We start from the raw sequence: 24,926 nt of genomic DNA on the forward strand, positions 1-24,926 counted from the left end.
CTCTAGAACACGGACCATCCTGTGCATTGTACAAGTACTGGTGGAAAAAATAGTATGTGATTATGTAATTGAAGACTGTATCCTAATGCATACATACAAATGAGCTGAATTAGGATTGCACAGGCAACCTACAAATTCCTAACTGAGTGCTTGACTTAGTAACTTTAATATTAAGAGAGTGTACTTTCTAGCGTAAGCATTATGAAATAAGATATGAGTGAATGGCTGGTTCTAACTGCAGTAATCACAGAGATTACAATTTGTCAACCAATTTGCCATTCTTGTAATTATTGTGCCATCCAACGAATGAGAAAGAGAATTTTAAAAAGTATTTTCTTGCATTTTTTGCATTGAAATGTAAATAAACTATCATTCATATTTTAGCTGTTTGTTTTTTTGAATCAACACCTTCAGCTGGCAGTTGAAAGGGAGTGTTCTTGTTGTGCTGGGGAAGTCCCTTCAAGATTCTTGAGTAGGTCTTTAAGAATAACCAAACAAAAACATCTGTCCTTTGTGGATTTGTGCCCAGGTTTTACACTGACCACAGCTCATGCTGGGGCAGACCTATGGGAGTTTAAACAGTGCTGTGTATAAGAGAGAGCTGAGTAAAAAACTTTAAATTTACACATGATTTAAAAACACAATTAAAAAACCTGAAACTTTAAACAAAATTTATAACACTCAAAAATTTTACATTTTGTTTTGTTTTGAATTTTCAAAAATTTTTATTTTGTGAAAAACCTGCAGCTATATGGCAGTACAGAGGGTTTATTCCAAGTACACCTTGCAGCTTCCAAGTTCCAACCAACCTGACACTTCAAGCAAGGGTTGTGATGTACACAAGCCGTGTCATTTAAGGTTTGCGAGACTTGCATCATCTGCAACTGGGACATTTTTCCCAGCTGTCAAGCTATCCATCAGCATGAGAGCTCGTGTTAATTTTAGCTGTTGATGGCTGGTTTCCATTCCTCTAGAATGGTCGTCAAAGAAGGGACTGTGTGCGCGTTAAAGCTTGTTTGAAAGAGAAACTATTATTCACAACAAATATGTTTCTCTTTTTCATTTGGTCAAACTTTTGTTTTAAAGGATTTTTTTCTGTCCAGCACACAAGTATGTGGTGGTATTGAGTAAAATTCTAGGATCAACATTCTTTTTTTTTTTAATATTTATTGGACACTTATTTAAAATGTATTGTTTTAAAAGCCCATATTGTGTCCCTCTGTTCATCTGAAGGAAGAATTCACCAGGACATCATGTAACATTTGTCAACAGTCCTCCTGCTGAATTGGAATTCCATTCACTTGCAGGGATAGGACCTGCTAGATTTTCTATGAATATGAACTATCTGATATATGGAAACAAAGGATGAATGAGCAGTATAACCCCATTTATACTTTCCCTCAGTTATGTATTCCTGAAGAGTAAACTGGCACATATCTACATTGTTTCTCATAAACACGTGAGCTTTTTTCTCTTGTTATTACCAATGAATGTGTAAATGAATTCAAGTTGCAAAGGAATAGAACAATTAACCAGAGTCAGTAATAACTTTGCTACACTTGATAGCACACAGGGTACTACTGGGTACTTGCAGACTGGACAGATTTGCTGAAGCTGTTATTTCCCTTTTTAAATTTAATCATGTCTTACTCTACCATTTGTTTCCTTAAATGAAGACATCCACACTCTTCCACAGGTGCACAGCTTTGCAGTGGGGAAGAGGCTGGCCTTCTTAGTGTTGTTGAGCACAGCTACTTATGCACACTTTGGATGTCACATAAGTAATATTGGATTTTTCGGAAGGAATGGATTCTCCTATTGACAACAAGTAATAATTCATCTTTTCACAGCTTCAACAAATTTTCCTTAGCTGGCCAGTGGGAACAGTAATGTGACTTTAGGCATGATTCTGATCTCGCTTTTACCTAATGATTTTACCCAAGCGTAGCTCCATGTCTTCAGTGGAATTATTCCTACTTTAAACAAATGTAAGGACTGTGGTATTGCTGTTTGTATATCCGTGACTGTATAAGCATGATCTTGCATCAAGCCATTGCTTTAAACTGAAGTTTTGTATCCGCTACCATGAGATATGCAGTGTTGTTGTAACCATGTCAGTCCCAATAACAGAAGTTGGTCCAGTAACAGATATTACCTCACCTACCTTGTCTCTCTAATCTTCACAAGAGGCTAAGTTACTGATTTCTTGGTAACCAGTCAAAATTTGGAGTGGGTTAATAATGGCTGAAAGCTATTACTATCTTATGGTTGTCTAGTGACCTATGTGGAATTAACCAATCTCATTTCAATGATTAATGGAGAGGTGTCTGCACTGCAAAAACAGACATGACAATTTGGCATGTTGTCCAACTCCAGCTGGAAAAGAGGACAGAAATCGGTTTGTAGTCTGACAACAGGTTCATACCTTGCCAGTGCCACATAAGGACAGCACTCTTCGGCATTATGTTGGCTGCCAGGTGCATGAGTCAAAACACTGACCCAAAGAGTACAGGCAAACCTTATTTAACCTGATTCTAGTTATCCAAAAATTCAGAGTCAAACTGATTCTTATTCTGAATTGTGTCTTAGATATATAGAAAAGCCTTCATCTTATCCCAAACCCTGCTTATCCTCATTATTTTCACTTCGCCCATCTCATTTTGATAAACAAGGTTTGACTGCAATTGATAAAAACGTAGCTTTCAAATAAGATGTCTCTCTGAATTTTTGGAATGCTGGGCTGATCAAATTGTATCTGGTTTCTTTTAAACAAGATCCAAGAATGAGAGTGTGCACAAAGCAATCACTCTATATTTGACCTCTTGGTCTTCATTCTCAAGGGAAACCTGCACACCACCTTCAAAAGACGAGCCTTGGAGCTTAAATTCATAATTTTGCTAGACACTAAAAATAATGGACTGAATAGAAATACTGGATTTATTTCAACAATCATTAAGCCACTTCCCCCCCACCCATCAACCCCAGTCTCCCTTTCCTCTTCCCATGATTGGAGGGGCATTAACAGGCCCCTTCACCTTGAATGGTCCCTTGCAATATGTGTTAACTACTTATGCTAAACAGTCTGTTCTAACTTGTATTTAGCTGTAACACTGCTAAAAACACTCATAGACTCTAAGGTCGGAAGAGACCATTATGATCATCTAGTCTGACCTCCTGCACAACGCAGGCCACACAATCTCACCCATCCACTCCTGTAGCAAACCCTTAGCCTAAGTCTGAGTTATCGAAGTCCTCAAATTGTAGTTTGAAGACCACAAGCTGCAGAAAATCCTCCAGCAAGTGACCCGTGCCCCATGCTGCAGAAGAAGGCGAAAAACCTCCAGGGCCTCTGCCAATCTGCCCTGGAGGAAAATTCCTTCCCGCCCCCAAATATGGTAATCAGTTAAACCCTGAACATGTGGGCAAGACTCACTAGGAAAGAATTCTCTATAGTATCTCAGATCCCACCCCATCTAACATCCCATCACAGACCACTGGGCATACTTACCTGCTGATAATCAAATATCAATTGCCAAATTAATTGCCAGAATTAGGCTATCCCATCACACCATCCCCTCCATAAACTTATCAAGCTTAGTCTTAAAGCCAGATATGTCTTTTGCCCCCACTACTCCCCTTGGAACTTCACTCCTCTAATGGTTAGAAACCTTCATCTAATTTCAAGTCTAAACTTCCTAGTGTCGAGTTTATATCCATTTGTTCTTGTGTCCACATTGGTACTAAGCTTAAATAATTACTCTCCCTCCCTAATATTTATCCCTCTGATATATTTATAAAGAACAATCATATCCCCCCTCAGCCTTCTTTTGGTTAGGCTAAACAAGCCAAGCTCTTTGAGTCTCCTTTCATAAGATAGGTTTTCCATTCCTTAGATCATCCTAGTAGCCCTTCTCTGTACCTGTTCCAGTTTGAATTCATCCTTCCAAACACAGGAGACCAGAACTGCACACAGTACTCCAGATGAGGCCTCACCAGCGCCTTGTATAATGGTACTAACACCTCCTTATCTTTGCTGGAAATACCTCACCTGATGCAACCTAAAACTACATTAGCTTTTTTAACGGCCATATCACATTGGTGGCTCATAGTCATCCTATGATCAACCAATACTCCGAGGTCCTTCTCCTCCTCTGTTACTTCTAATTGATGTGTCCCCAATTTATAACTAAAATTCTTGTTGTTAAACCCTAAATGCATGACCTTGCACTTTTCACTATTAAATTTCATCCTATTACTATTACTCCAGTTTACAAGGTCATCCAGATCTTCCTGTATGATATCCCGGTCCTTCTCTGTGTTAGCAATATCTCCCAGCTTTGTGTCATCTGCAAACTTTATTAGCACATTCCCACTTTTTATGCCAAGGTCAGTAATAAAGAGATTAAATAAGATTGGTCCCAAAACTGATCCCTGAGGAACTCCACTAGTAACCTCCTTCCAGCCTGACAGTTCACCTTTCAGTACGACCCGTTGTAGTCTCCCCTTTAACCAGTTCCTTATCCATTTTTCAGTTTTCATACTGATCCCCATCTTTTCCAATTTAACTAGTAATTCCCCATGTGGAACCGTATCAAATGCCTTACTGAAATCAAGGTAAATTAGATCCACTGCATTTCCTTTGTCTAAAAAAATCTGTTACCTTCTCAAAGAAGGAGATCAGGTTGGTTTGGCACAATCTACCTTTTGTAAAACCATGTTGTATTTTGTCCCAATTACCATTGACCTCAATATCCTTAATTACTTTCTCCTTCAAGAGAACTATCACCTCCCTTTTGGGTTGCTCCATAAGTAGTTCTCTACGAGCAGGCTGTCACAGTGGTATTCTCGCCAATAATGCCTTTGGTTCCATCTCAGACATCTTCTATATAAAGAGACCTTCACCGAGCATCAGTCTCTAAGCTACTCTAAATTCTGACTTCTGGAACTACTTGAACTCAAGTCTAGCTCCCCCCCCCCCCCCGATTCTGTTACCATGTGTTCTGGTACTTCTATTACCCTCACCTCTACAGTATCTGAGCACCTCACAATCATTAATGGTTTCTGCCACACAGCACCTCTATGAGATGGCAAAGTATTATTCTCATCTTACAGATAGAGAACTGAGACACAAGATAGTTTAAGTGACTTTTAAGGAGGTCAGTGACTGAGCCAGGCTCTGAATCCAGGTCTCGAGTCCTAGTTCAGTGCCCTATCCTCTAGACCATCCTTCCTAGATCTGTTTGAGACAAGCAAAAGGGGCTTTGTGCTCTATTTTATATCAGTTAGAAGGGCTTATACTATTGAATTAGTGCATAAATACAGTCCTTTAGCAGGCAGTATGCAGGCAGGAATCTAACTCACTGCATCCTTCAATAACATTTCACTTGTAAAGGTTTTCTGTAAATACTTCTCAACTTACAAGCCCCAAATCCTCCATCTGAATTCCAAGAGATGCATTACTACCCTTCAGGATAAATATTTTAAGGATACAGGAGCTGTTATTACACCTCTTTAGATCACATTTTCATTATTTGCTCATGTGATGTCCTGGCAAAAACTTCAAGGCCTAAATATATGTGCTGATACACAGAGCTCTAGGGAAGTTTACAAATGTGCAGGGTCTTAGGAACAAGAACACAGCTGAAAATCTACCAATTTAGCAAAAATGCAATATAGGAGCAGCAGAAGTCTTCCAAAAATTCAATAACTGTCTTTCTTCAACTCTTTCCCCTGGACTCACTATGCAGTGGGGCAGGCATAGAATGCTATAGGCATTCTAAACTCACTCATCACCTACAGTTTTTACAGTAACAGCTCCATTGGTGCCTATGTTTCTGCCTCCATGCACGTGCACTACAACCTCTCTCTAGGCATCTGGATGCTTAAGTTCCAATGCAATGCATGATCTGAAAAAATACATAAATTTCTCTGCCTAACTTGCCTGCAGGGCCTAATCCAGAAAGTGTGCTCAGAGGCCACCTAGCAGATCAGGCCCCACATACAAGCTAAACGAGAGGAAAGAACTTCCCTCAACTTTAAGCCCAGTGGTTAGGGTACTCACGTGGGATGGGGGAGTCCCCCAGTTCAAATTCTCCCTCCACCTTAAGGAGAGAAGGGATTTGAAACCTATCAGGTGAGTGCCCTAACCACTGGGCTATGGGATAGTTTATTATGCCCCCCATTGTCTCTACCTGAAGCTATTCCACTTTAGATAAATAATTAAAGAGTCACTGGCACCACCATCCTGGGTCTCCCACCACATAGGTGAGTGCTCTAATCACCAAGCTATGGCATCATTCACATGCTTGCTTCCTCTCTCTCTTGGGCCCACGGACTTTTTAATTATTTACACACAGTGGAACAGCTTCAACAGGCGAGACTGAGGGAGGCAGGAGCCCCTCCCCCCATCAGAATATCCCATAGCCTAGTGGTTAGGGTACTGTGCATCTAAACCTTTTAAATATGTGTCTGTTAAGCTCTAATGCCTAGGAATATTTACGTTCATCTAACACTGTTTAAACAAGAATGGGAACTTATTTTTGTTCAGCCCGCCAATGCGAAAGTTCACAGAGTATATGATGCAAAAGCTGTGCTAAGCCTTATAGTTTTCATCACTAGCGTTGACACAGAATTATTATTATTATTTTTTCTTTCACTATGGATAAGTTCACATGCACTTTAAGCTTTAGGTTTGATTCTGCTCAAAATCTCAAAGCTCTATTCAGTAGAATCTGATGACTTGGTCCCTTCTTTAAAAATACCCACTGAAATCATGCATTTGAGAGCAAAACAAACAACTGACCCATGAGGTCTCAAAAGGCTCCTTTGTACGTTTTTCAGTTAATGTGATTTGGCTTTCGATTTGGAACAAAAAGAGAACCGAGGAAGTTCAGAATGATTTAGAATTTTGTGCAAATACTTTACATGGCTCTACTAAGCATGCACTGGCAATTGCATATATATCAATAGATAAGTAAAAGTGTCTGTGGGTGGCTGTTACTTTCCCACCTGAGGGTTTGTTTGCGCTGTGTGTGTGTATAAAAAGTGAGATATTGCTCTTCAGTTACTGGACATAAAGTGAGAACAGAGTAAATTAGCACTATGAGTAAAGATTTGTCTAATGTTTTCCAGAATAAGTTATGCAAAATATTTATTTGGGTCACTCTCACCTCTCTTCAGGTCTCCTCTCCCTACTTTTATAGCCTAGGCACCTCCATCCACCTCCCAAATGGAAGTATAACGTGGCTCATGTTTACAGAATTTAAATGAGAGAGCTGTATTTCTAGTATACAATCCAAGTTCCATGCCACATAAAAGTAAGGAAGGACTAATGAAGTGGTCATAAGTATTTAAAAAACCCTTAACAACCCAACTGAAAGCCTAGTAATTATAACATATTTCATTTTTGTTTACTATAGACAAAAGTTTTCAAACCTAGAGATCTATATAAACTTGTTCAAATTTTCAGTGTGGCATATTAACAGCCCTCAACTTCCATCAGCATGAATGGGAATGGAGTATATTCAGCCCTTTGCAGGATCAGACTCCAAATCTCCTATCTCTGCCTGCATACAGAGTGCTTTAACCTAGGAAGTTTTCAGTCCCCCTCTTTTCCATTCTTCTACAGATAGAACAGAACCACATCTACAACCTACAAACAAATCTATCAATTACAAGTTATTAGAGCTTACTCTGACCTTCTCAAAAACATGGAGCTATATGTACATTCTGAATATGCATACACTAATTCACTGGCCTGGATAACCATCAGTAAAATGGGGATAATAATGCTTCCTTTCTTTTCCTTGTCTGTCTGTCTCACCTATTTAAATGGCAGGCTCTTTGAGGCTGGGACTGTCTCTTATTGTGTGTGAATGTACAGTGCCTAGCACAGTGGGTCTGGTCTCTAGTTGGAGCCTCTAGGTCCTAGAGTAATACAAATAAAGAGTAATGATCATGAATCTAAATTTTATACTTTGAATGTAAAACATTAATAAGCAGGGAACTGCAGGAAAGTTTAAGAAAAATCTTTTTAGTGATGAGAACAGATGTCAACATATGGAGACACAGGCCTCGATTGGGCATGGTCTTTCCCATGTAGGCAATGTGCCTTAAGCAGGCATTGTAGCTCCAGGGGCACCAGTGGAATGCAAGCTGGAGTAATCCCTGCTATGCCTTTCCCAAGGTGCGATATGAGAACAGCTCTGCTGGGTGCTGTAGAGAGGATTTAGGGCCAGATTTTTAAAGCTATTTAGACACACAGGGATGCAGATAGGGGCCTACTGGTATTTTCAAAAGCACCTTGCTGCCTAGCTCCCATTTAAATCAATAGGCACCTCAGGTGCTTTTGAAAAATCCCACAATATAAAGAGCTGGATTGATCCTGATCCCTGTGCCAGGAGAGGTTGGGGGGCACCACAACTCCTTTGAGAATCTGTGCAGACCTGAGCATAATCTAGTCCAAGATGTACACATTTATTTAACAAAATCTTCATGAAAAAACTGCTGTGGTCTGGCTTAACCCTAGGCAAGAAATAAAAATTCAGCATGCGGGAGTGGGGGGAAATAATAATACAAAGGCAAACTGGGGCAAAGTGAAGAAAGGACAGGGGAAGGGATAAGAGACTAAAAGAAAGGGAGGAAGAGACAGAGCTGGAAGGATAAAGAGGAAAAATGGGAAGGAAGAAGTGCTGTTAAGTGGAGGGTGAATTCTTGGGGAGATGGGATGACAGAGTGCAGGAAGGAGAGGAAGAAAAAGACGGTTACTCACCTTTGTAACTGTTGTTCTTCAAGATGTGTTGCTCACATCCATTCCAGGTAGGTGTGCGCGCCGCGCGTGCACGTTCGTCGGAAACTTTTTTACCCTAGCAACTCCAGTGGGCCGGCAGGTCGCCCCCTAGAGTGGCGCCGCCATGGCGCTCTATATATACCCCTGCCGGCCCGCCCGCTCCTCAGTTCCTTCTTGCCGGCTACTCCGACAGTGGGGAAGGAGGGCGGGTGTGGAATGGATGTGAGCAACACATCTCGAAGAACAACAGTTACAAAGGTGAGTAACCGTCTTTTCTTCTTCGAGTGATTGCTCACATCCATTCCAGGTAGGTGACTCCCAAGCCATACCTAGGCGGTGGGGTCGGAGTGAGAAGTCGCGGCACGGAGCACTGCAGTTCCGAAGGCCGCATCCTCCCTCGACTGCTGGACCAGGGCGTAGTGGGAAGCAAAGGTGTGGACCGATGACCAGGTCGCTGCCCGACAGATTTCCTGGATGGGCACACGGGCGAGGAAAGCTAGCGACGACGCCTGCGCCCTGGTAGAATGCGCAGTCACACGGCCCGTAGGGACATGGGCCAAGTCATAACAGGTCCTGATACAGGACGTAACCCAAGAGGATACCCTCTGGGAGGAGATAGGAAGCCCTTTCATACGGTCCGCTACCGCCACGAAAAGCTGGGGGGATTTTCGGAAGGGCTTAGTCCTCTCTATGTAGAACGCGAGAGCCCTACGAACATCCAGCGAGTGGAGCTGCTGCTCCCTGCCTGAGGAGTGAGGTTTTGGGAAAAAAACCGGAAGGAAAATCACTTGGTTGACGTGGAAGGCTGAGACCACCTTGGGCAGAAAAGCAGGGTGTGGTCTCAGCTGCACCTTGTCCTTGTGGAAGACCGTATATGGGGGGTCTACCACAAGAGCTCGGAGCTCCGACACCCGTCTAGCTGAGGTGATAGCCACTAGAAAGGCAGTTTTCCAAGAGAGGTAGAGCAGGGAGCAAGTAGCTAACGGCTCAAAGGGGGGCCCCATGAGCCGGGACAACACCAGGTTAAGATCCCAGGTTGGAGCAGGGGGACGGACGTTAGGGAATAAACGTTCCAGCCCTTTAAGGAATCTCGACACCGTCGGGTGAGAAAAAACGGAGCGACCGTCCGCACCCGGGTGAAAGGTGGAGATAGCTGCTAGGTGGACTCGCAACGACGATAAGGCCAGACCTTGCCCTTTGAGGGACCAAACGTAGTCTAAGATTTCGGTTACCGAAACTTCCATAGGGCGGAGATTTCTCTCTACGCACCAACAGGAGAAGCGCTTCCATTTCGCCGAATATGTGGCTCTTGTGGACGGTTTCCTGCTGCTCAAGAGCACCTCTCTCACAGGCGTGGAGCAGCGCAGCTCGGAACCAGTCAGCCACGCAGGAGCCACGCCGCTATGTGCAGCGACTGCAGGTCTGGGTGACAGAGGGTCCCGTGGTCCTGGGTAATCAGGTCCGGATGAAGGGGCAGGGGAACTGGGTCGGCTATGGCCAAGTCCAGCAGCATGGTGTACCAGTGCTGCCTGGGCCATGCCGGGGCCACCATGATCACGAGAGCCCTGTCCCTGCGCACCTTCAGGAGGACCTTGTGGACCAGAGGGAACGGGGGAAATGCATAGTACAGGTGGGTCGACCACTGGATGAGGAAGGCATCCGCTATCGACCCCGGCTCCCTGCCCTGAAAGGAGCAGAACGCTTGGCACTTCCTGTTCCCTTTGGACGCGAAGAGGTCCACCCGGGGATAACCCCACCTCCGGAAAATGGAGAGAGCGACGTCCGGGCGAAGGGACCACTCGTGTGACAGGAAGGATCTGCTCAATCGATCTGCCAGAGTGTTCCGTACTCCAGGGAGGAAGGAAGCCCTGAGGTGAATGGAGTGGGCTACGCAAAAGTCCCAGAGTCGTATCGCCTCGCGGCACAGGGAGGAGGACCTGGTGCCTCCCTGCTTGTTGATATAGTACATGGTCGTCGTGTTGTCCGTGAACACGGCGACACAACGACCCTGAAGCTGATGACAAAACGCTTGACAAGCAAGGCGGACCGCTCTCAACTCCCGCATGTTGATGTGGAGCCCCACCTCCTCCTGGCACCACAGGCCCTGTGTCCGCAGGGTCCCTAGGTGGGCCCCCCAGCCTAGATCTGAGGCATCCGTTGTCAGGGATACCGAGGGCTGAGAGGGGTGAAAGGGAAGACCCGCACATAATACGGACTGGTCTAACCACCAGCCGAGAGAATCTAAGACCTTCTGGGGGATTGTGACTAACATGTCTAAAGGTTGCCTTGCCGGCCTGTAATGACTGATAAGCCACAGCTGGAGAGGCCTCATGTGGAGCCGAGCGTAGTCGGTCACAAAAGTGCACGCCGCCATGTGGCCTAACAGGGTTAGACATGTCCTCACTGACGTCAATGGGGCTGACCGCAAACGTTGAACGATCGCCGCCATGGTCTGGAACCGTTGCAGAGGCAGCGAGGCCCTGCCCACAGTGGCATCCAGGACGGCCCCGATAAATTCCACCTTCTGCGTGGGCCTCAGAGTGGACTTGTCTGTGTTTATCAAGAGGCCCAGACTTGCAAATATGGCGGTGATCATGCGGACATGGCTGTTGACCTGCTGTTCCGACGTGCCCCGAATCAACCAGTCGTCCAGATAAGGGAACACGTGGACACGGTTGCGCCGAAGATGCGCCACGACAACTGCCATGCATTTTGTAAACACCCTCGGGGCCGTGGACAGGCCGAATGGGAGGACTGCAAATTGATAATGAAGAGCCCCCACAACGAAGCGGAGAAAGCGTCTGTGGCGCGGCCAAATGGCAATGTGGAAATACGCGTCCTGCATGTCGAGGGCGGCGTACCAGTCTCCCGGATCCAGGGATGGAATAATGGTCCCCAGGGATACCATGCGGAACTTCAACTTCACGAGGTATTTGTTGAGTTCTCGCAGGTCGAGGATAGGCCTGAGGCCCCCCTTGGCCTTGGGGATCAGAAAGTAGCGGGAATAAAACCCCTTGCCTTTCTCGTTTTCCGGAACCGCCTCTATAGCTCCTTTGCTGAGGAGCGTCTGCACCTCCTGCCGAAGGAATTGCTCGTGAGAGGGGTCCCTGAAGAGGGACGAGGAAGGAGGGCGGGAAGGAGGAAACGAAACAAACTGCAGGCGGTATCCCGTCTGCACCATGCTTAAGACCCAGCGGTCCGATGTTATTTGGGACCACGCCGGGAGGAAAAACGAAAGGCGGTTGGAAAATGGGGGGGAAGGATCCATAGGGGAAACTGTTACCGCGCCCTCGGGCGCACCTTCAAAATGAAGGCTTAGGACCAGGCGGGGGTTTTGAGGAGCCTTGGTTCTGCCCCCCTTGGTTCCCAGACTGCCTGCGCCTGCCGTTCCTGCCGCGGCGCCTGTAAAGGTCCTGCCGCTGGCGGAACTGGGAAAACGGCCTACGTTGTTGCTGTTGTTGCGACCTAAAGGGTCTACGCTGCGTCACGGGGGTGTGCATCCCGAGGGACCGCATAATGACCCTGTTGTCTTTTAGACTCTTGAGTCTGGGGTCTGTCTTATCAGAAAACAGGCCCTGGCCTTCGAAAGGAAGGTCCTGTATAGTGTGCTGGAGCTCCGGCGGAAGGCCGGAAACCTGCAGCCAGGAGATGCGACGCATCGTAACTCCTGACGCGAGGGTACGGGCAGCCGAGTCCGCAGCGTCCAAGGAGGCTTGTAAGGCCGTGCGGGCGACCTTCTTGCCTTCGTCCAAGATGGCCGTAAACTCTTGGCGAGCATCCTGTGGCAGCAGCTCCTTAAATTTGTCCACTGCCACCCAGGAGTTAAAGGCGTATCTGCTCAGCAGGGCCTGTTGGTTAGAGACCCTGAGCTGCAGCGCCCCAGCGAATACACCTTACGGCCAAGGAGGTCCATCCGCCTGGCTTCTCTGGATTTGGGGGCTGGAGCCTCCTGGCCGTGACGCTCCCTATCGTTCACCGATTGCACCACCAGTGAACCGGGAGTCGGGTGAACATGTAGATATTCGTATCCCCTAGAAGGGGCCATGTACTTTCTCTCGACTCCTTTCGCTGTCGGAGGGATGGAGGCCGGGGACTGCCAGATAGTATTGGCGTTGGCCTGGATGGTCCGTATAAAGGGCAGGGCGACCCTGGTGGGAGCATCAGAAGAGAGGATGGTGACAATTGGATCCTCTATCTCCGAGACCTCCTCTGCCTGCAGACTCAGATTTTGAGCCAATCGCCTGAGGAGGTCCTGGTGCGCCCTGAGATCCAGCGGGGGGGGACTGTTGGAGGAGGTACCCGCCACCGCCTCATCCGGGGAGGAGGATGATGAGACCCCAGGCACGAGAGTGTCTAACTGAGGGTCTTCCTCAGCCCTCGCCTCTGCCTCCGGAGCCGCAGCGGAGTCCTGCTGTTTGGACCCTTCCTCCCCTTCCGGGGAGGGAGGGGGGCGAGACAAGGAGGCTTCAGGGGCCCTACGCTCCGCAGTCGCCGGTCTAGCAGGGAGCTGCTGGGGGCCCTGGGCCTGATGGTACGCCCAGGGTGTCCAGAATCCCCACTGTTGTGGGCCTTGGTCTTGCAGCGGTGGATCACCGAACAGCGCCGCCTGCCGGTCGGTGCCCAGCGCATACCCGCTGTCCGTCTGGGAGGATACGGACGGCTGTCTCGAGGGCCACGGTGGGGCCGACCCCGGATGGTAAGGGTCTGCGCGGGCCGGCACGGAGGATCGTCTCGGTGCCGGGGACCGGTGCCGGGAGTCATATCGGTGCCGGGACCGGGACCGGGACCGGGATCTGTCACGGTGCCGGGATCCTGATCGGTACCGGGTGCCGCTTCGGTACCGGGACCTGCCACCAGCTCGGTGCCGGGAGGTCGACCGGGACCTACCACCAGCTCGGCGCCGGGAGGTCGACCGAGACCGGGACCTGCCACCAGCTCGGTGCCGGGAGGTCGACCGGTGCGGCGAGTAGCGTCGGGACCTGCTCATGGAGTCGTGGTGCCGGAGTCGCCGACTGGAGCCTGACCGCGACCGCCTCGATGCCGACCGTTGCCGCGAGTGCGACCGGTGCCGCTGAGGGGAGCGGTGCCGGGACTGCGAGCGGCGTCGGGATCTGGAGCGCCCAAGACGTCGGGACCTGGATGGCGAACGACTGTCTCTGGGCGGCGCCGACATCATGGGCTTGCCTCTGGACACAACCCGCACCGGAGGTACCGGGGCTGGCAGCCGAGTGGGCTCAGTCAGGGCAATAAGGTCCCGAGCCGAGGCGAAGGTCTCCGGTGTGGATGGGACCACTACCTCAACCCCAGATCTCATGGGGGAGCTCGGCGGCACCGGACTCAACGGACCCGCCGGGCCCGGAGTCAACGGTGCTGACGGTGCCGGCGGCGCCGCGGCCGATGTCGAGGCCGGGCGCTCAAGCCGGGTCTGCCTGGCCGGAGTATCAGACTTCGACGGCCTTGGCTCTGATTCCAGCGCCGGAGAGGGTCGGTGCCGAGGAGTCTCCTCAGTGCCGGAGCGATCCGGTGCCGGTGCCGATACCACGGCCTGCGAAGCCGACGGGTCAAGTGCCGCCTCCATTAGGAGAGTTCGGAGCCTCTGATCCCTCTCCTTCTTTGTCCTCGGCTTAAAAGCCTTACAGATGCGGCACTTGTCGGATCTGTGCGATTCCCCGAGGCACTTCAGGCACGCTTCGTGGGGATCGCTGGTAGGCATGGGCTTCTTGCAGGCCGCACACTGCTTGAAGCCCGGCGAAACAGGCATGAGCCTGGCGCCGGGTGCCGGGAAGGGCTAAGCCCCCGGCGAAGAACTACTTAACAACTATTTAACTAAACTATCTACTTAACAAACTAATTAACAACTATAATGGAACTAGAGATGAACTATAGATAAACGATAGAGAACTAGGAGAGCTAGGGACGTGGAGGACAGCTAAGCCGCGCTCCACAGTTCCAACGACCGACACGGCGGTAAGAAGGAACTGAGGAGCGGGCGGGCCGGCAGGGGTATATATAGAGCGCCATGGCGGCGCCACTCTAGGGGGCGACCTGCCGGCCCACTGGAGTTGCTAGGGTAAAAAAGTTTCCGACGAACGTGCACGCGCGGCGCGCACACCTACCTGGAATGGATGTGAGCAATCACTCGAAGAAGAACATAATAAATTTCACTCCTGTAGGAGCCTCATGTCCCAAGGTCTCAAAGTACTTCCCAAATATGAATGATTGAATCCTCAGTCCACCCTGGGATGGCGGGGAGAGGAAAGTTACAAAGTGGGACACTGATGCACTGGGAGCCAAATTTACTGCTGACGTAAGCTGATACAACTGCAGCCTCACTGAAGTTGCAGCCACTAATAGCACAGGTAAATCTGGCCCAGAGAGATCTCTGTAGCTTGCTTTACATGACAACAGAAGTCTGCGGCAGAACAGGCCCAGAACCCAGATGTCTTAACTACCAGTCCTCTGCCTTAACTAAATGCCATCCCCAATTACTTTTATCAATACTATTTATCTGATAGCTCACAGAGTCTCACATGATTCTAACCAAGAATGCGACGACACTTACATGCCCAACTTCAGTCAACGGAATTTTCAGTTACGACCCACCACATCCCCAGAACCTGTCTCTCTGTCCCTGGCATTAATGGAATCGGAAAATATCATGCCTAACCTATTCCTTCAAGTGCCAGGAGATCTCATTAAAATACATCCAAACAACAGCATCTCCCATTGGTCCTAAATGCTGAGAACCAATGAACGCTGTCCCTCTGGAGACTTTAAAATCACATTCATGCTGCAGTAGAATAAAATCCATCCACTGCTCATCACTAAAGTGATAAAACCCAATATCTCTGCCAGCTGTTGCGGCTACCACTTGAATGATTTTTTTACATGTAAATAGGACTTCTATCCCAGCTACTTTACCTTCCAGTTTGTTCTCGTAGAACCTTAGTTCCTTCTCCAGGGAATGCAATTTGATGCCCCAAATCTACCCTCATTATGACAGGGATTAGCTACTTTATTCCAATATTCAGCCAATCCCATGGAGCACAGCACATCAACGATCAATAAAATGAAGCTCTCTGAATTGCTGAAAAGAACTTCACCAATTTAAAAAGCAACCACCAAAGAAATAAGTGACATGATTAAATCCTTGCTTATATTCTTTTCACCAGATGTGGAAATTGGTAGAAACAGAATGGGAGTGCCACGCCAGAGAGAAAATAAGGGTCCACCAAAGAGACCATTCACTGGTTACTGAAGGTCTGGCAGCTTCTGGCTAGGAGATGAAACAGCAGCAACCATCATGCTGGAGACTAGCTTTGGTCAATCATCTCTCTTTAGATACGAAAGATAACATCATTTGCTTATTGGGACATCAGCTTAACCCTATTCCAATGAAGAATAACTAACTGTTCTCCAGGAGGGAAAAAACATTTATTAATCTTTTCCACTGTTAACTTTTCATCTGACAGTCCCTACGAAACTTCCAAATAGTCCCGTAGAAACTAATCAACAGTTTCATACCATTGATTCTTTCTGTATAAGCAAGGAAATAATAGTCTTGCATGTGTGCTGTCAACTGAAACTGTTTACTGGATTTCTGATATGGGTGACAGGCATCTTGATGAAGCGATATTTATTTAGTGAATCTATCGTTTTATAAATAAAAACTCACTAATCCATCCACAAAAATAACTGAACTTCTGTGTATGCCCCACTGACTCCCCAGAACTCTTAAAATAATTTCTTGTCAAGTGGACAACCTTATCAAGAAACATTTCTTAGTTCTACAATATTCATATTAACAAGTTTGGACTATGGCTAAATTATTTTAAAAAATATTCAATTTTCAGCTTAAACCTAGTGTTTGGCAAGAAATCTTATAAGAATTAAGGAATCCATTTAAGGATTTCTAAAGTAGCCCTAAAGGAATTCATAAGCATAACATATCTCTTAAGTAATCCTTAATGAATGCTTCAGGGGCATTTTTGCTCAGTTCCTGCATTATTACTGAAACTATTTTAGGCTCCCAACGTTATCTCAAGAAAATTTCAGAATAACTGTAATATTCTGGAGATTTGAACAGTAATCCAAAAAAGGGGAATACCTATCTCTGCAGGATAATTTTAAGATTCTTACCGGATCAAATGTATCAAGTTGTTATAGCAACTGGAATACTTAGTACTGAAATGTAGGTATCCAGGAGTTTAAAATTACCCTAGCCAAATAATGCAATAAAAGTAATAAAGTAAAAGATTTACCAGGGAATTACATCAACCGAAGAGAACTAGTGATCACTAAAACTGTAAAACAGTCAGCAAACAAATGTAGCAAAACCTAAATTACAAGGAAAGATTAGTATTTGACAGATTAAAGGAGGCTTAAAGAAGCTAAAAGTTATAATATGGCTATAATGAACTGCTCAGCGCCATAAAATGAATGGCAATTACAGGGCCAGGGCCACAGATTCTCACTTAATTTTAAGTCTTTACTTTGGCAGAACTTCTGTTGACTTAAGTGGAAGTCCAGCTCTCAGGATTTGGTCTGCAGTTAGTAAACAATATATACATTTGCAATCTAACAGCAAGTTAGAGAAGACCCTGAATGGAACATTGCAGATAAAGGAAGATGAACTGCTTTTCTAAACAAACTTGTAGCTTACAGATAAATACACAGATCTCTAGCTCCATGTTCTGCCGTTGCTCCTCTCCTCCTCATTTCACTAGAACTCACTGTTTGAGATTATTAAATTAACAGGCTCGTTCATAAACCAACTGTTGGATTTGCTGAGGCATAATAGTTTAAAAAGTTGTCAGCATTTGTTCCAATGAAATGCTATAAGGATAATCTTTTGAGACCTGTTCAGCAGAAAGTGTATATATTTTTAATATATAAGGCAACACCTCATCCCCTTTTCCCCCTGCCTGTTCTTCCTCAAAAAGCTGTACCCTTCTATACCAATATACCAGTCAAGCATATTATCCCATCAAGTCTCTGTGATGCCAGCTATGTCATAATTGTGTTTATTAACTAGCATGTAATAGCATGATAAAAAGTTGTGGTGAGGACAAGCCCTTGGTGGCATTAGAAGCAATTATGTCACTTCTTCCCCTGTACATAGAATTTTAAGGAGAGAGGTCAAAGGAAAATGAGGCTGTGTTGCTGCTTCGTGTGAAGAGTAGGTGGTCAAATATACACCTAATCTATCTAAGCTTTAGTTGCACAATTCAAGATAATAGTGCAACATATACAATAAATATTCTGGAAGACCTATGAAAAATTAATTGCAATAATCCATCTGAAATGTAATGAAAACACGAATTAATAACCCAGGGTCCTTCTGTGAAAGCACTGTTCACAGCTCAGCCGTGTCCTGGAAATGCCGGTGTGATGGGTTCGGTCACAGAGACCCCCTTGGGACTGTTACCTGAAGTGCTGAAACTACCTCTGAGCCCATTTTCTCTGATAGCGTGGGACTCCAGAGCGCTGTCTCATTGAGCCAGAAATGCAAGCCTGCTGCAACACAGTCCCAGGGTCTGAACCACATCCCCAAAACTGCAGGCTTTAACTGAAAACCGCTCAGCAGGTACTCCTGTCTTCAACACCCAGATGCCCAGCTCCCAATGGGATCCAAACCCCAAATAAATCCGTTTTACTCTGTATAAAGCTTATACAGGGTAAACTCATAAACTGTCTGCCCTCTATAACACTGATAGAGAGATATGCACACCTGTTTGCTCCCCCAGGAGCAATAATAAACAAAAGTGATTTTATTAAGAATAAAAAGTAGAATTTAAGTGGTTTCAAGTAATAACAGGCAGAACAAAGTAAGTTACCAAGCAAAATAAAACAAAACATGCAAGTCTAAGCCTAATACATTAAGAAACTGAATACAGGTAAATCTCACCCTTAGAGATGTTCCAATAAGCTTCTTTCACAGACTAGACTCCATCCTAATCTGGGCCCAAACCTGTCCCCTGGTACAGGCCTTGTTAGTTCCAGCGGGCATCTTAGGTGAAAAGCAGGGGATTCCACATGACTGGGACCCCTTTGTTCTGTTCCAGCCTCTTTTATAGCTTTGGCACAAGGCGGGCATCCTTTTCTCTCTCTGACACTCCCCCCCGCCACTTCTAAATGGGAACGCACAGGGTTAAAGATGGATTCCAGTATCTGACATGTTCACATGTTCTGTGAGACTTCATTACCCACTTGCTGATACACATGTATACAGGAAGGCTTACAAGTAAACAGAGCCATCTACAACCAATTGTCCTAGTTAATGGGGGCTGTCAAGATTCCAAACCACCATTAATGGTACACACTTTGCATAACTACAAGAGGACAATAGAACAATTTCATATTCCTAATTTCTGATACAAGAATGATACATTCATATAAATAGGATGAACACACTCAGTAGATTATACGGTTTGTAATGATACCTTACAAGAGACCTTTTGCATAAAGCATATTCCAGTTACATCATATTTACACTTATAAACATATTTCCATAAACATATGGGGTGCAATGTCACAGATGGCATGACATTTTTGTTGTATTATAGCTAAGAAAAAAGTATCAAAGATGACCCTAACTTTACCTTTGTAACAGGATGTAAAGTAACTTTATCTAGAGGAACTGGCAACTCAGATTAGCTGTGTTCTTTCAGAATTTAACTTCAGGAAGTGTTCAAACATCCAAGACTGAATACCAATTAGACACCTAATCAAATCAGAAATTTCTTCCTTAGGTCATTTGAGATGGAAAAATAAAACTCTATTCCAGCATCATAACCACAATGATAGTGGTTAATTGCTACTCATCCTGTAGCTGAAATTATGCAGCCAAATGAGAGGAAACAAGAACAGCAAAGGTTCAAAAACTGAACCGTATGGAACTTCATCGAAGAACTGAGATGGGTACAGTACGTCCAGCTCATGTAATTAAACTGTGAGAGCTGAATGAAATAAGACTAAAATAATTTTAAACAGCACCAAAGAATTACTCTTAAGTCTCTCACACTTGAACTGGGTCAATAGGCCTGTGAGAGGAAACAAATGCCTACATTCTTAGCAAAACACATGAAAAACCACGTTTTTGTTGTTTCAAAATGAAAAAAATATTTTGGGGTTATAACTGTTGATATTGCAAAACTATTTTTACTGCAAAAACTACATTATAGATGAGAGAAATGTTTGAAAACTGGCAACATTTCCAAACAAAAAAACAAGTCAAATTTCACCCTCCAGAAATGCTGCTTGCTACTGGCATTGACAGGTTTACTGGCCTAGTGGATGGGGGGGAAGCAGTAGATGTGAAATATCTTCGTTTTAGTAAGGCTTGCCATGATGTGACATTCTCATAAGCAAACCAGGGAAATGTGGGCTAAATGAAATTACTATAGGGTGGGTGCACAACTGGTTGACAGACCGTATTCAGAAAGTGGCTATCAATGGTTTGCTGTTAAACTGGGAGGATGCATTTAGTGGGGTGCCAGAGGATTAGTTCTGTGTCCGGTACCATTCAATATTTTCATTAATGACTTGGATAAGGAAGTGGAAAGAATGCTCATAAAATGTACAGATGGCACCAAGCTGGGCAGGGCTGCTAGCACTTTGGAAGATAGGATTAGGATTCAAAATGACCTTGACAAATTGGAGAACTGGTCTGAAATCAACAAGATGAAATTCAGTCAAGACAAGTGCAATGTACTTTACTTAGGAAGAAAGAAAATCAACTAGAAAATGGGGAATAATTAGGTGGGTTATAGTGGATCACAAATTCAATGAGTCAGCAATGTGATGCAGTTGTACATAGCATTCTGGGGTGTGTTAAAAGGAATGCTGTATGTCACACACGGAAGGTAATTATCCCACTCAGCCCCAGTGAGGCCCCAGTTGGAGTATTCTGTGTCCTATTCTGGGCACTACACTTTAGGAAAGATGTGAACCAACTGGAGAGTCCAAAAGAGAGCAACAAAAATGATAAGAGGTTTTTCTAAATCTAAGAGGAAAGGTTAAAAATATTGGCATGTTTAGTCTTGGGAGAATCCAATAACAGTCCTCAAATATGTTAAGGGTTGTTATAAAGAGGATGCTGATAAATTGTTCTCCACGTCCACTGAAGGCAAGACAAAAACTAATGAGCTTAATCTGTAGCAATAAAGATTTAGGTTACATATTAGGAAAAACTTTCTAACTATAAGGATAGTTAAGTCCTAGAATAGGCTTCCAAGGGAGGTCGTGGAATCTCCATCCTTGAAGGCTTTTAAGAACAGGCTGGACAAACGCTTGTCAGAGATCACCTAGGTTTACTTAGTCCTTGCCACAGGGGTTGGAATTGATGACTTCTCAAGGTGTCTTTCAGCCCTATATTTCTATTCTAAAATTTACGCTTGACCACATTAATGAACTCTCATTAAGCTCCCAATAATTTGTGTTTTAGTGTTGTTGTTTTTTTAGAAGCAGGGGAAGTTAGTCCTGGACTAGGATAAAAAAGTGAAAAATGAACATTTTCATGGGAACAGATTTCAAGAAAAAATCCCTTTTGGGAGAATCAAAATGGAATTGTTTTGCTTCCTAGCTGCCTGCCTGGACAGCTCCTGTCCAGTGAAACAAACAGGATCTAGCACAAAGTGAAACTGACAAGAGCCATCTAGACCAGCTGTGGGAGAGGCGGAGCAAGGGCAATGCAGCTCAGGGAGCTAGAGAAGCAAAGAGCCTGGCTGCTCAATGCCCACCCCGCACCTCGGGTGGAGAGGCAGAGAACTGGGGTGTTCAGACTCTGTGGTCCCAGAGCAGGGCACAGTGCTTAATTTGTAATAAAAGAGGTGCTGGGGCTCAAGCAATTAGATGCCGGATCTCAAGCAATTTTTTTTTCATTCGTAATGGATGCAGCAAACCCAGAGGTGCTGAGGCTATGAATTGCCAAGCCTAAATATGCCAAAACTCAGCCCTGACAAGCCTACAGATGGACAGTGAAATTGGAATTGGAGAGCCATCAGTTTGAGCTTTCCTCCCATGGAAAACTGATTTTTTTCAGCAAAATTGATATTTTCTGTCAGAAAACCATTCCAATGGAAAAATCGCACCTGTTCTGCTCAAAATCAACCGTATAGTTATATTTTCTTTTCTCCCTCTCCCCCTTTCATCCTATACAGTGTAATTGCATCACATAGTTAAGATGCTCTCGAGTCTACAGCTAGTCTTAGGCTAGGGCATACATCTTAAACTTACTCTAATAGTACCACTATCCTTGAAATAGTGTCTACTGAAGCAAAATTAATATAGTCTTTATATAGTCTTATGGGATTGCTAAAAGGGACATCTAGTCATATGTTTTAGGTACCCTTAACTTAAAAAAAAAAAAGGTCCTTCCTAAGGGCAGCCAGACATTTTAATATAACTCCACCAGTAACCCAGGCAACTTAAAAACTCAAACCTCTCTTCCTACCCAACAACTGCCCACCTTTGCAGTCTCCTCTCACCGCCCCCCACCCCCGTTCCTCTCCGCACTTTCCAGCATGCAGGAAGAATGATGAGTTTTGCAATGTATCCTGAAAGTCACTGGAACTGGGCTATTTAGACGGTGGAGTGCAAGGAAGAGGAAGCAAATTCCAAAGGAAAATTTTCCCTCTCAGAGAATGCCCTGACAACTGCTTCTTCTTGCTTACACTGATGGGGTACCAGCTCACGTGCCTCTGCTGATCTCAACTGAGACAGCATGGCAATGGAGAGAAGTAGGCAGTTAGGTCCTGCTCACCTACAGGTTTAGAAGTCAAACCGACACCTTAAAACTTCACCCAGAAATCTGCAGGTGGCTGATGCAAATCACAGAACATGGGCTTAATAGCTTGTAGCAAGATACTCCGCTGACCAAGTGCACTAGCATATTTCAGTTTCTGGGTGTTTTAGCCCCATGTTGAGATCATTTACTAAATGTAAAGTACATTTCTGATGTTCATTCTCCTGAGTGGAGTATATTATTTATGTTCGGAAACCCTCAATAAAAAAAAGCCTTAAAAACGGTATCAGGTCATCATTACTATACATTTACTTCAACACATGTCAGCCTGGGGCCAACCTGCACTGAATGCAATTTTTTTTTTTTTAATCATCTTGGTGACCTTTTTCAAAGACAGTTATGAAATCGCACTACACTTTTTCAAATTGGGAATTAAGCTAACACAATGTTACAGAAGGCAGCTACCAACTAACGGCTATATTTTATTGGAAACAGGATTGTAATTATGTGCATTTTTCATCCAAATGGATCCTAAATCACTTTACAAACATCTACAAACTGAATACCATCTAGGAACAAGTTCACCCATCACTGATATTCAGCCACTTCTGGGATAAAGTACAGCAAATGCTAACAGGTGCCCAGCAACCCTATGGGTCCAGGTAGGATAGGAGGTGGAGAATGCAGTGCTATCAGAAAATTATACATAGACATAATGTAAGACATAATGTAAGAACTTAGAGTAGAATTTAGTCAGGACTCTCAGGCTTGTCTTCACTAGGCAAAAGATCATTATTTTAAGAATAGTATTTCCTAAACAGTGGGTCCTAACCCACCAATGAGTCACAGAATGGTTCTAGATTGGTTGGCATGTACAGGGCTGGGTTAACCAGTTGATCACTAGGCCGTGGCCTAGGCAAACACATGCTTCTCCCAGCCTAGCACAAGAAGAGGCTACAAGTGTTGGGGTGAGGATGGGGAGGAGGGGAGTAGAGCCTGTCCTGCACTCACCCTGGAGCAGTGGCTCCTGTCCCATGGGGCTGGACTTGGCTCTCCACTCTGGGCATTGTGACCTAGTGCATGGAGTTACAGTGCCATTCAGGTTTGGTCTATGACCCTATGACCTTGTGCATCAGGTTGCAATATCACTTGCTCAAATTTGACCTGGCTGTCCCTCAGAGATGGAAGGATGGCTGGGCCAAACCTGAGTGGAGAGTGGGCCAGACCTGGACTGGGAAGCTGGCTCAGCCACATGGGACAGGAGCTGCCACTGTGTGGTGAGCATGGGGTGGGATTGCTCTCCATTCTCCCACCCTCAGCACCCCCAGCTGGGATTAGGGTTGCAGTGCCGGAGCAGAGGGTGCATATATGTAACTACGTAATGGTGAGTTACAAACAAAAGATAAAAGGCAGCGGTGTGTCACCTTAGTAAAGAGTTTGGGAATAACTGTTTAACAGCATCTTAGCTAGCACGCTCAAACTAACAGGTTATAAAGCTCTAGTGCAGATAAGGGACAGGCAAGCACAGGCTAGCTGATTGAGTCAATCTAAAGTACACATTGCCCTCTCTAAACTAGGTTTTAGACTGTCAGTCAAAACTTGCCAACATTTAAAAATAAAACAAAAAAACCCACACCATTTTATTGTAGCGAAGACAAACCCTCAAACTAACTGTCTGTGACATAATTTGCAAACCAGCCACAGTGTTCTACTGACACCTCTGTTCACTTTACAAACCTGAATCGTGGTTTGTGAACTGCTATAATGAATAATTCACGGAGTTAGAAATATATGCAGCTATTAGTGGCCTTTGATTTTGGTTTACAAATTGTTTTCATGCAGCATAGTGAATTATAACACATGTTCTGTATAAACACCAAAATCTGTGATACTTGGAATTCACAATCCCTAGTTTCTCTGTACATTAGCTGACTGTGGTTGGTGAACTGAGTTGCTACCATGTGTACCTGGAAGGGATATTAGGGGAAAGCTATCATTAAGATCAGTCGGACTCACAGCTGGGTCAAATAGGTGACAAACGGCCTGTCTTTTCTCTCAATAAGAGTTTCACCACCGACTTGAATGGGCCAAGCTCAAGCTCAGAGGAGGTAGGTCATAGCAAAGCAAGATTATTTCCCACTTCCTCTTATCCTCCTTTGCATTCACAAATTCTTTATTTAACTTTCTTGGAATAACCCAAGGGAAAGATTCTGATCTCAGTTCACCAGCGTAACTTCCAGTGATGTCAACGAACTTGTTCCAGACTTATATCAGGGTAACAGATCAAAATCATGGCCCAAGGATTCTACTAATACAACCATATAAATGTAGATCAATAGGAAAGTTTGGCTGTCACAATAATACAAAGTAATCTTCTGATTTAATCACTTCCCA

General features: G+C 45.1%; 1 protein-coding gene across 3 annotated transcripts in view; it reads right to left on the minus strand.

The window, feature by feature from the left end:
- The window catches only part of ELOVL6 (ELOVL fatty acid elongase 6), a 118,256-nt gene that overhangs the window by 20,359 nt on the left and 72,971 nt on the right, over positions 1–24,926 (minus strand). The window lies entirely within an intron of this gene.

Source organism: Gopherus evgoodei, chromosome 5 (assembly GCF_007399415.2).
Source record: "Gopherus evgoodei ecotype Sinaloan lineage chromosome 5, rGopEvg1_v1.p, whole genome shotgun sequence".
In the NCBI taxonomy this organism is placed as follows: domain Eukaryota; kingdom Metazoa; phylum Chordata; order Testudines; family Testudinidae; genus Gopherus; species Gopherus evgoodei.